This window comes from Pseudoliparis swirei, chromosome 9 (genome assembly GCF_029220125.1).
Source record: "Pseudoliparis swirei isolate HS2019 ecotype Mariana Trench chromosome 9, NWPU_hadal_v1, whole genome shotgun sequence".
In the NCBI taxonomy this organism is placed as follows: domain Eukaryota; kingdom Metazoa; phylum Chordata; class Actinopteri; order Perciformes; family Liparidae; genus Pseudoliparis; species Pseudoliparis swirei.
Genome location: NC_079396.1, coordinates 4,023,030 through 4,033,662, shown reverse-complemented (window position 1 = coordinate 4,033,662; position 10,633 = coordinate 4,023,030).

The following is a 10,633-nucleotide window of genomic DNA, read 5'->3' as shown; positions in this document are numbered from 1 at the left end:
TTCCCAATAGTTTTTTTTATGTACAACAAATTGTCCACATCGTTTCATCATGGCACAGTTCAGCTTCCATACTCCCTCTGAGACCTTTGGTGGAGTTTGTGTCCGTACACTTGTGCGCTGTACTAATACTGCTCTCTCTGACTTCAATTCTATTGAAAGTTGCCATCTGTATGCTCGCTCAATGCTCCTGAGAGAAGAAACAAGAGTTTTGAGACGACCTTCCAGATGGCGCACTAGAACAACTTCTGGTTGAAATAACTGTCTCACAGACAACACAAGTCTCACAAAGAACAAAAGTCTCACAGACAACAAAAGTCTTGGACGCGGGCCTAAGTCTGCTGCAGACATCAAAGTTATTCTCTGCTACAGACTGTGAAGTGCGTAGAATAAACTACCCAGGAAACGGTGAGATGTGTTGGCGGTCCTCAGGACCTTCTAGCATCTCCATCATCTGCTAAGTGCTCTTAGTGCAAAAAGGTGAAGAGAGAGGGAGCCCGTAACTGAACACCAAGAATGTTATGAAACCATCGAAAAGCATGAGTTAGACATCCTCCATCTCAAAGAAAGTTTCAAACTTGACGAGGAGAAAATGTATGCATTTCGATACCTGAGCGACCAGGAGTACTTTGCAAATTTACGAGGCAGAGAACCATAAAGTCTCAGACCGTAAAGACCAGATGTCCAAGACGGCAGTTGAGAGGCATAGGACCGATGAGCTAGGTCTCATAAGCTCATAGATACCATGAACCAACTGAGTAGCAAATGAGACAAAACTAAATGCTCTGGAGGAGAAATTCACCAAAGACATGGCCGAAAAACAACAGTTGGAGGAGAAGAAGGAACTGGAGGAGTCTGCAAACAAAGAAGAGGAGGGGCTTCTTGCTTTGCAAGATGACAGCGATGCAGAAAATGAACCAGAACATGTATCAGAATGGCTGAGATGAAAAAGAAAGCAAAGTAGAAGTTTTTTTTTTGTGACACTTTTTTTTGTGACCCTGAGGTGGAGGAGGCTGCTGGTCGTTCAGCTCATCTTTGACAATAGTAGAGCTGAGCTGATGAAACTCACTGTAAGAACTAGAATACACACATTTCCTAAGGGAACAAGTGTGTGATTGCTGCATCTGGTGCTGTTGATTGATATGTACAATACAGTGATGTATATTGTCAATACATTTTTATAAAAACGGAACATGTTTTTATGACTCACCTAAAATGTCCAAAGATTGGAGAAAAAACTGGCCACCTGTCCTGGGTTCCGCCTTCGCTCAATGTGGTTTGAATAATGGAATAGATTGGAAGTTACAGCTAGTAGAACAAACTTTTTTATGTTTTTCAATGGAGGTGTGCAACATTCCCGAAATGTTTTTGCAATCCAATGGAGCATTGGAGACATATACCGTTAATTGCATCAAGCCTCAAAAAAAATCTTAATTTTTGAGCTTTTTCCAAATTGATATGTGATTTGTTTGCAAATAAATCAGCATGTATATATTTCTGCCATACAAGTCTGCATGCCATCCTCTTGCCTTGAATAGATCCATCGTGTGGCGGTAACAGTGAGGCTAACAGCACTTGGAACAGAGTGAAACGAAGACATGTGATTGGTTGACCCTTCACTGCGTCATTGGAGCACAGCAACTATCTGAGACCAGCTAAACTTTGTTTAAGTGCCTCTTATGTACTCGACTGTTACAACACAAGTGTGACTAAGTAATGTGTCGCATTGTCTTTCTTGCTGCTGTTCATTGACCTCTGGCTGCAGGACACAGAGGTCATCCATCCGTCACTTACAGACGTGACCATACATTGCTCCTCATCTCCTAAATGCTCTTCTTTTATCAGCACATATGCATTAGTATGATATAACTCTGTGTTGGATAAGTAGGGGGCAGGGGTGTATGTAGTGCAAGTGGTCTTCATAATTGCTTCTTTAAGCATTCTGGGATCAGAGCCACGTACTTTATCACGATGAGAGTGCACTGACTGGAAGGATCAAAATTGGCATGAAACCCATGAAGTACTTTGTTTTCATTATGACCCTCCAGTAAACCTGCTTTACATTTCTAATCAATACTCACAACTGAATGAGTATAATAGAACATTCTACGCACTTTATTGGAGTACATTCAATTCAATTCAGTTTATTTGTGTAGCCCAATTTCACAAATTACAAATTTGTCTCAGAGTGCTTTACAATCTGTACACATAGACATCCCTGCCCCAAAACCTCACATCGGACCAGGAAAAACTCCCAAATAACCCTTCAGGGGGAAAAAAAGGGAAGAAACCTTCAGGAGAGCAACAGAGGAGGATCCCTCTCCAGGATGGACAGAACAATAGATGTCATGTGTACAGAAGGACAGATTTAGAGTTAAAATACATTCAATGAATATGACAGAGTGTATGAATAGTTCATAGTAGGCATATTCCACGATGGAGACCTCCACGATCCATCAGGCAGATGGCGGTGGGGAGGAGGAGTGGGCGGAGTCTCAACAGTGGGCGGAGTCTCAACAGGACAGTGGCGTAGTCAGGAGCAGGAATTCCACGACCCAGACCTCGATGACCCCATGAGACGTGAAGTCAAAAAGACTCCGGGGAGAAAGCAGAGTTAGTAAACCTCTACATCTTTCCTTTTTCAGAAAAACTAGTTGCCGTCTACGAATATCAGTTTCCGTATCGCTAACGTTAATGTAATCGTCGTGCAGTTGGGAACACAAAGCTGGAGGATCCATTTCACGCTGATGAACCGCGTCCTCGCGCATGAACACGCTTCGAAATAAATGTGATCGTTTAACCGTGTTGCTTTGAGAACTGTGAGGGAAGGTGTACATGAATCAGCTGGTTAAATGACAGGTGCAATTTAGCTAACGAAAGATAAACATGTGCTGTAGATGAAGTTGAACTTCACTGAGCTAATAGGGAGTCCTCCTGAATCTAAATCAAAGCGTTGGTGTGTAAGTGAACACCATCCGCTCTCTGAAGCAGGTGTCTCACCATATGCTGCATTAATTAAACACAAACTAATAATGACTTAACACCGCTCGCTACCGGGCTGTACGCCCTGTATCCTTTTGCTCCCGGTGATATTTATAGCACACATTACAGCCTAAATAGCCGAGGAGAGACACAAGTGTTTGGTATACAGTAAAGCGGGGAAGTGCATTTTCATGTTCAGAGAGGCCCAGGGACGCGATGAGATAGAGCAAATCCAACAAAAAAAAATTCCGAATTATTCCCCATTGTAGAAAAGAATCAGAGGCAGGCCAAGAAAACCCAAATTGTCAGATGAGATTATTTTTGCTCCAGCGCTACGTAGCGCCCGAGCAGCCAGGGCATTAAAATCACTTCAACTCGAGGGCCAGGAGATTAGGCCCGAGGCCCGATAACTGACCGCGCAATCATCGCCGAGCTCCCTCGCGTCGCCCGTTCCCTCTGTGGGCGTTTCGGAGTCTCGTGTGAGAGCAGGTGCATGCTGTGTAAAGAGCTTCTGCTCCCCGTGAGGACGACTGAAAAGCAGCGCTGCAGGAAGCCACGCCGGAAACACGAGAGTCCCGCACAACACGCCAGACATCATGTCTTACTACGTTGGAAAAAGCCCAGGCGGCCACTTTGACATTAGGCAGGAGAGGAAATGTGCAAAAGTGCCCACGAGCAAATTGCTTGAAGGCGTACAGAGCCTCCGTAAAGTCCCCTCTCCCCTCTTTTTGTCAGCATTGCTAGCTTGATGAGCAACTCACAGACAAATAATGGTGCCTAAATGGTTCTTTCAAAGGCTTTGTGGTTTTAAGAAGAACAAACACCTACTGAAGAACCATTTTGGAAATGGTGCCTTAAAGAACCATTTCTTTAAGGTTATTTGAGACAGTTTTATAGGTTATTTGAAGAACTATTTAAGGAAATGGTTCTTTAAAGAACCCATGTTTGAAAGGTTCTTTGTGGAACCAGACATGGTGCCTTGAAGAACAATTGTTTTAAGGTTCTTCTAGACACCTTTATAGGTTCTTTGAAGAACTACTTAAGAAAATGGTTCTTTAGAAAACCCTGGTTTGAAAGGTTCTTTGTGGAACCAGACATGGTGCTTTAAAGAATCATTTTTCGAAGGTTCTCTGAGACACCTGTATGGGTTCTTTGAGAGACCTTTCTAGGTTCTTTGAGATACCTTTCTAAGTTCTTTGGGATACCTTTCTAGGTTATTTAAGATACCTTTCTAGGTTCTTTGAGATACCTTTCTAGGTTATTTAAGATACCTTTCTAGGTTATTTGAGATACCTTTCTAGGCTATTTGAAGAACTATTTAAGGAAATCGTTCTTTAGAGAACCCTGGTTTGAAAGGTTTTCTGTGGAACAAGAAATGGTGCTTTCAAGAATAATTTTTCGAAGGTTCTTTGAGATACCTTTCTCGGTTCTTTGAAGAACTATTTAAGAGAATTGTGGGGAAGGGGGGGGGGGGGGCTGTGGGTGGTGATGCTTGGCCCTCTGCCCAGGAGCCAGGACACGGAGTCTCTGTGGGCTCGAAGCACAAGAGACCCGGCGGCTGACCTCAAGGAACACAGAGTACTAACAAAGTGGACAGTGCCAAAGGATCAAATACCGACTGAATCATCTTGACTTAGGAAGGCAAAGTGCAGGATCGATGCAAAAGGCCCTGGGATGTGGCCAGAGATGTGGACGTAAGACGCTGCTGAGGTCACGCCGTTTTGATGAAAATGGCAGCTTGTCCACGGGCGGGGAGGAAAAGCTGAACACAAATGGAAGAGGACAGCTGATGACAACACAGTCAGCAATGCTAAAATACTTCACATCAGACTAAAGTAGAATCCATAAGGCATGCTTTACTTTGTCCTGAAGCGTTTCACGTTCTCATCACTGGTTCAATGACTTTGGTTTTGGCTAGTCCTTTAAAACTATCACGTAATACTCTAAAAAAGTTTAATAAAACCCATGAAGTGAAGACGGACCTGAGAGCCAGCCAACGGTACTTCAACACTCCCCTACAAAACACTTCATCACGCTGCTTTTTACACTCCGGGTACTTGACACAAAACTTACTTGCGGTCGTTGTCACGAGTTCTGCTTTGGGCACAACTTTCAAATGAATGGATGTCGGGCACGGCTCGGAAGATGATACCAAAGAGAAGTGTTGGGGTAATATTTCAGGAGCTGCTGATCAGGCAGATGTACCATCACATCAAGATCTGTCATATTCATTCAATGTGTTTTTTGTAACTATGTAATGCTTCATTCTGGTCACATGACATCTATTGCATCCGTCCATCCTGGAGAGGAATCCTCCTCTGTTGCTCCCCTGATGGTTTCTTCACCTTTTTTTTTACGCGTGAAAGGTTTTTTTTCTATTTATTGGGAGTTTTTCCTGTTGCGATGTGAGGTCAAAGGTCAGGGATGCCGTATGTGTACAAATTGTAAAGCCCTCTTAGGCAAATTTGTTCAATTCAGTTTATTTGTATAGCCCATTTTCACAAATTACAAATTTGTCTTAGAGTGCTTTACAATCTGTACACATAGACATCCCTGTCCCAAAACCTCACATCGGATCAGGAAAAACTCCCATTTGTTAATTTTTTATTTGTGATATCGGTCTATATAAAATAAACTGAATTGAATTGAATCGACAACGAACAGTCACCATCATTTTTCCGAGTTTTCTTTGAAAAAAGTTCTTCCATTGTTGTTTATCCCATAAACTGCTTATTTGATATGTCCACCTAACAGTGCATACACATTACATACGGTTTGTGTATTGTTTCTGGGGTCTTTTTAATGTTGTGAATCTAAAATAACCAGGATGCCAGGATGGAACAAGGGTCCTTAGAAGTGAAAGACTCCGGGACGGTCTATGTTCCTGCTCTCTCGATGGAGATTAAACCAAAACGGTCAAACCAATGAGCCCGAGAGACACTGAAAGAAGCGAGGAGCGAGAACTGCCGAGTCAGGTGATGGCGATCTGTGGGGTTCTCTGTGACACACAGTCATTTTCTGCCATTGTTTCCACAAATTAGGAGATTAGTGTGACCAAAAGCGTAAATGGCAAACAGTCCAGCGAACGGGCTCGTTGACAGCCGACTGTTATTGACAGAACGATGGGAAATCACCATGGGGGAGGGGGGGGGGATTTCTTGCTTTAACGAGTCTGAGCTCACCGCAGGAAACCGTGTAAAATGCGATGTTTCCATTCTGCGTTGTATTTTACGGGAAAAGGTTGTGAGCGGCCTCCACTGCTGTGACCTCTGACCGCTCGCTTGATAAAGAGGCCGTACAGCCGAGGGCTCCATGCATCTCCCCGAGACCTCGTGAATATTTATTTTTTATTTAACGCGGTTTATCATCAAGATCGAAGCTATAGGTTAAATAAAACCTGAAATGTATGATGTTTTTGTTTTAGTCCCAACGTACTCTGATGTAATTCGATTAGATTACGAGAGCCTTTTTCTTTCTTTTCCCGCCTGTAGTTGACGACAACGAATCTGAATCCAAAGTGTGCTCACGGATAGTGTTCCTGACACGCTGCTCGTTAAACGCAATGTCGACATGTGAGAGGGGCGGGTGAGGGGGGGGGCAGTTTTGTAGTCCCTCTGATGTGACTGTAGTTCCTCTGATGTGACTGATATTGTCTCGGTGCAGCCACGCTTCAGTGGCAGCTCGCTGTGATGAGCAGCGTGGGTAAAGAGCGACGGCAGACGGGGCTCCGATAGGTCGGGATCTGTGAAGTCAACGAGAAAAAAATAAAAAAAATCTAAAATAATCGCCGAGCCGAGCTCTTGTCTTTGAACGACGGACTTTTCCATCGCGCTGCTTTGCCTAATTACGCCGCTGACGGACGGAAAGTTGCACCATGACGCCCAATCAGGATTCCCCCGTTCTGTTTCCCTTCTCCCTTTCTTTTTTTTAACCGTTAGTATATTAAACCAGAAATCCGGTGGCTGATTTTCAAAGAGACTTGATTAAACCCAGGAAACGGGACGTGATCCCCCCCCCCCCCCCCCCCATTTAAAATGTACAAAAGGCCAAACACTCGAGTCATTTCAATCCCCTCCGTGTCGGAGCAGTCGGTATCGGCATCAGATTGAATCATTTCGCCATAACAGCGTCGATCTGTTTCCTTTTTTCAATCGGCGGCGAGCGAGTGAACTCAGCCAATCAAAATACTCGCCTCCGGAAAAGAACCGCTTGTAATTCAATTAGTTTGACCTTGCTGTGGTTCTCCGATAGGAAAAAATGGGGCTTTAAATGAGTAATGATGATGATTTTGTGCATATTAACTCTTCATTAGTGTTAAAAAAACAAACACATTTTCCCCGTGGAAGAGAGGCTCTTGTGTGGATTATGTTACTTTTAGTTAGTAGAACCTAAGTGGATATAGCTGTTTAGCTAACGCAGTGATTTACAACCACTGTGCCGCGGGAAAATGTCCAATTTCACTTAATCGGTCCAAAAATCTATTTAGTTTAGTCCATTGTTGAGTATCTGAGTCTGTAATATCATGACTGGCCTATAATTAAATACTCATCCGGGCCAGTAGGGGGCGGTAGGGAGCGCAGAAATGACTTAAGACATAATAACATTTAAGATAGCAGAATTAAATGATGCACTGGAGACGCTGTCTCCTCCTTCTTCTTCTCCACCTCCTTTGTCTTCTTCTCCTTCTTCCCCTCCTCCCCCTTTCCCTCCTTCTTCTTCTCCTTCTCTTCTTCCTACTTATCCTCCTTATTCTTCGTCATCCTCCTCCTCCTTCATGTTTTGAGTCTTTTTAGATCGTACTCACTGACCCACACAATATTCTTCTCCTTCTTCTCCTCCTCCTCCATCCCCTTCTCCATCTCTTTATTCTTCTTCTCCTTCTCCTCGTCCTTATTTTCCTCCTTTTTCTTCTTCACCTCTTTCTTCTTCTTCTCCTCATCCTTCTCCTCCTTCATGTTTTGAGTCTTTTTATATCGTACTCACAGACCCACACAATATTCTTCTTCTCCTCCTCCTTTTCTTTTTCCTCCTCCTTCTTCTCCTCCCGCTCCTTTTCCTTCCCCTCCTTCTTCTTCTCCTCCTTCTCTTCCTCCTACTTCTCCTCCTTATTCTTCGTCATCCTCCTCCTCCTTCATGTTTTGAGTCTTTTTAGATCGTACTCACAGACCCACACAATATTCTTCTTCTCCTCCTCCTCCTCCTTATTTTCCTCCTTTTTCTTCTTCACCTCTTTCTTCTTCTTCTCCTCGTCCTTCTCCTCCTTCATGTTTTGAGTCTTTTTATATCGTACTGACTGACCCACACAATATTCTTCTCCTTCTCTTTCTCCTTCTCCTCCTTCTTTTCCTTTTCCTCCTCCTTCTCCTTTTCCTCCCCCTCCTTCCCCTCCTCCTTCTTCTCCACCTCTTTCTTCTTCTGCTCTTTCTTCTTCTTGTTCTTTTCCCCGTCCTTCTTTTTCTTCTCCTCCTCTTCATGTTCCTCCTCCTACTCTTTTTCTCTTCCTCCTCTTCCATCTCCTTCTCCTTTAAGGAGGGGCTTCTATCATCCTTCCATCTCCCTCACCTGCCTCCTCACCGGCGGTTGCTCTCCACCTTTCCTCTCGTTGTCCAGTCAATTAACGGTTTCGATGTTCCCGAGTGACGACCGGCGAGGAGCGCGGGAAGTTCACGAGTCGTTCAAGGACACCCGGAACCGCGTCACATGACGAACGGGCCTCATTCGGGTCGCCGGTGCCGGTAATGAAGCGCTGACCCGGTGACGGGGCGCTCTCTCTCCAGGCCTCAAGACCTCCGTGACATCATCTTTGGGATCATCCTACCTTGGATTAAACCTTTATTTAACCAGGTGACCCGGACAAGAGTTATAAACACAGAACACAGGAACTAAAAGTTAAGCGACGGTGATATAACCGAGTTCGACGAACCAGCAGCGATGGAGCTTTTACAACAACTTTTTTTTTTTAAAGACAAAAGAGTGAAATAATTCTTCTTTAAGGCGGTGCTGGAATTTGGAAACGGTTATTTCCAGACATGGGGAAAAAAAATCCTTAAAGTTTTGGATAAGTCCTGGAAATTTGTTATATTCATATGTTCATTCAAGCTTTAAATAATGAATGTTTTTAAAAGAACGACGCTCTATATATAAGCCGGCGTTCGCTCTTTCATACTCGCAAATTTTCCGCGCCGCAAGTGAACGCACCGTAACTGAAAAGACATAAATGTTAATTCTTTTAATCTAAACTATTGTCTCATTCGTTTCAGTCATTTAAGGTTATTTCCTGGATGCTTTGGAATTCTCATTCTCATTTTCCCCAGCGCTGAGGAAACGACCTCCGGGACACGGGGACACGGCCGGGGGGGGGGAGGACCCTCAGCGACGGGTAACGAGGTCATCGGATTTCAATCTGTGAAGAGCTCCTCCGAGCCGCCGAGAGGAGAGGAAGCTCGCCTTCGCCCGACTTCTCCTCTCCTTTCTCCTCTCGCTCCTCTCTCGTTCCTCACTTTCCTCTCTTATCTCTCTCTCCTCTCGTTCCTCTCTCTCCTTTCTCGCTTCTCTCTCGCTCTCCTCTCTCTCCAATCTCATTCCTTTCTTGTTCCTCTCTCTCTTCTCTCTCCCTCTCTCGCTCCTCTCTCGTTCCTCTCTCGCTCCTCTCTCGCTCCTCTCTCTCTCCTCTCGCTCCTCTCTCGTTCCTCTCGTTCCTCTCGCTCTCCTCTCCCTCCTCTCGTTCCTCTTGCTCCTCTCTCTCCTCTCTCTCCTATCTCATTCCTTTCTTGTTCCTCTCTCTTCTATCTCCCTCGTCTCTCGCTCCTCTCGCTCCTCTCTCCCTCCTCTCTCTCCTATCTCATTCCTTTCTTGTTCCTCTCTCTTCTCTCGCTCCTCTCGTTCCTCTCGCTCCTCTCTCCCTCGTCTCTCGCTCCTCTCGTTCCTCTCGCTCCTCTCTCGTTCCTCTCTCGCCCCTATCTCATTCCTTTCTTGTTCCTCTCTCTCCTCTCTCGTTCCTCTCGCTCCTCTCGTTCCTCTCGCTCCTCTCTCGCTTCTCTTTCATTCCTCTCTCTCTCCTCTCTCGTTCATCTCTCTTCTCTCGCTGCTCTCTCCTCTCTACTCTCTCTCCTCTCTCGCTCCTCTCTCTCCTCTCCTATCTCATTCCTTTCTTGTTCCTCTCTCCCTCCTCTCTCTCTCCTCTCGTTCCTCTCGCTCCTCTCTCGCTCCTCTCGTTCCTCTCGCTCCTCTCTCCCTCCTCTCTCGCTCCTCTCGTTCCTCTCGCTCCTCTCGCTCCTCTCTCCCTCCTCTCTCTCCTATCTCATTCCTTTCTTGTTCCTCTCTCTTCTCTCGCTCCTCTCGTTCCTCTCGCTCCTCTCTCGTTCCTCTCTCGCCCCTATCTCATTCCTTTCTTGTTCCTCTCTCTCTTCTCTCTCTCCTCTCTCGCTCCTCTCTCGCTCCTCTCGTTCCTCTCGCTCCTCTCTCGCTTCTCTTTCATTCCTCTCTTTCCTCTCTCGTTCATCTCTCTTCTCTCGCTGCTCTCTCTCCTCTCTACTCTCTCTCCTCTCTCGCTCCTCTCTCTCCTCTCCTATCTCGTTCATTTCTTGTTCCTCTCTCTCTCTCTCTCCTCTCTCGCTCCAGGCCAGCGGTACATGAGGAGGAGGGCTGGTTGCTA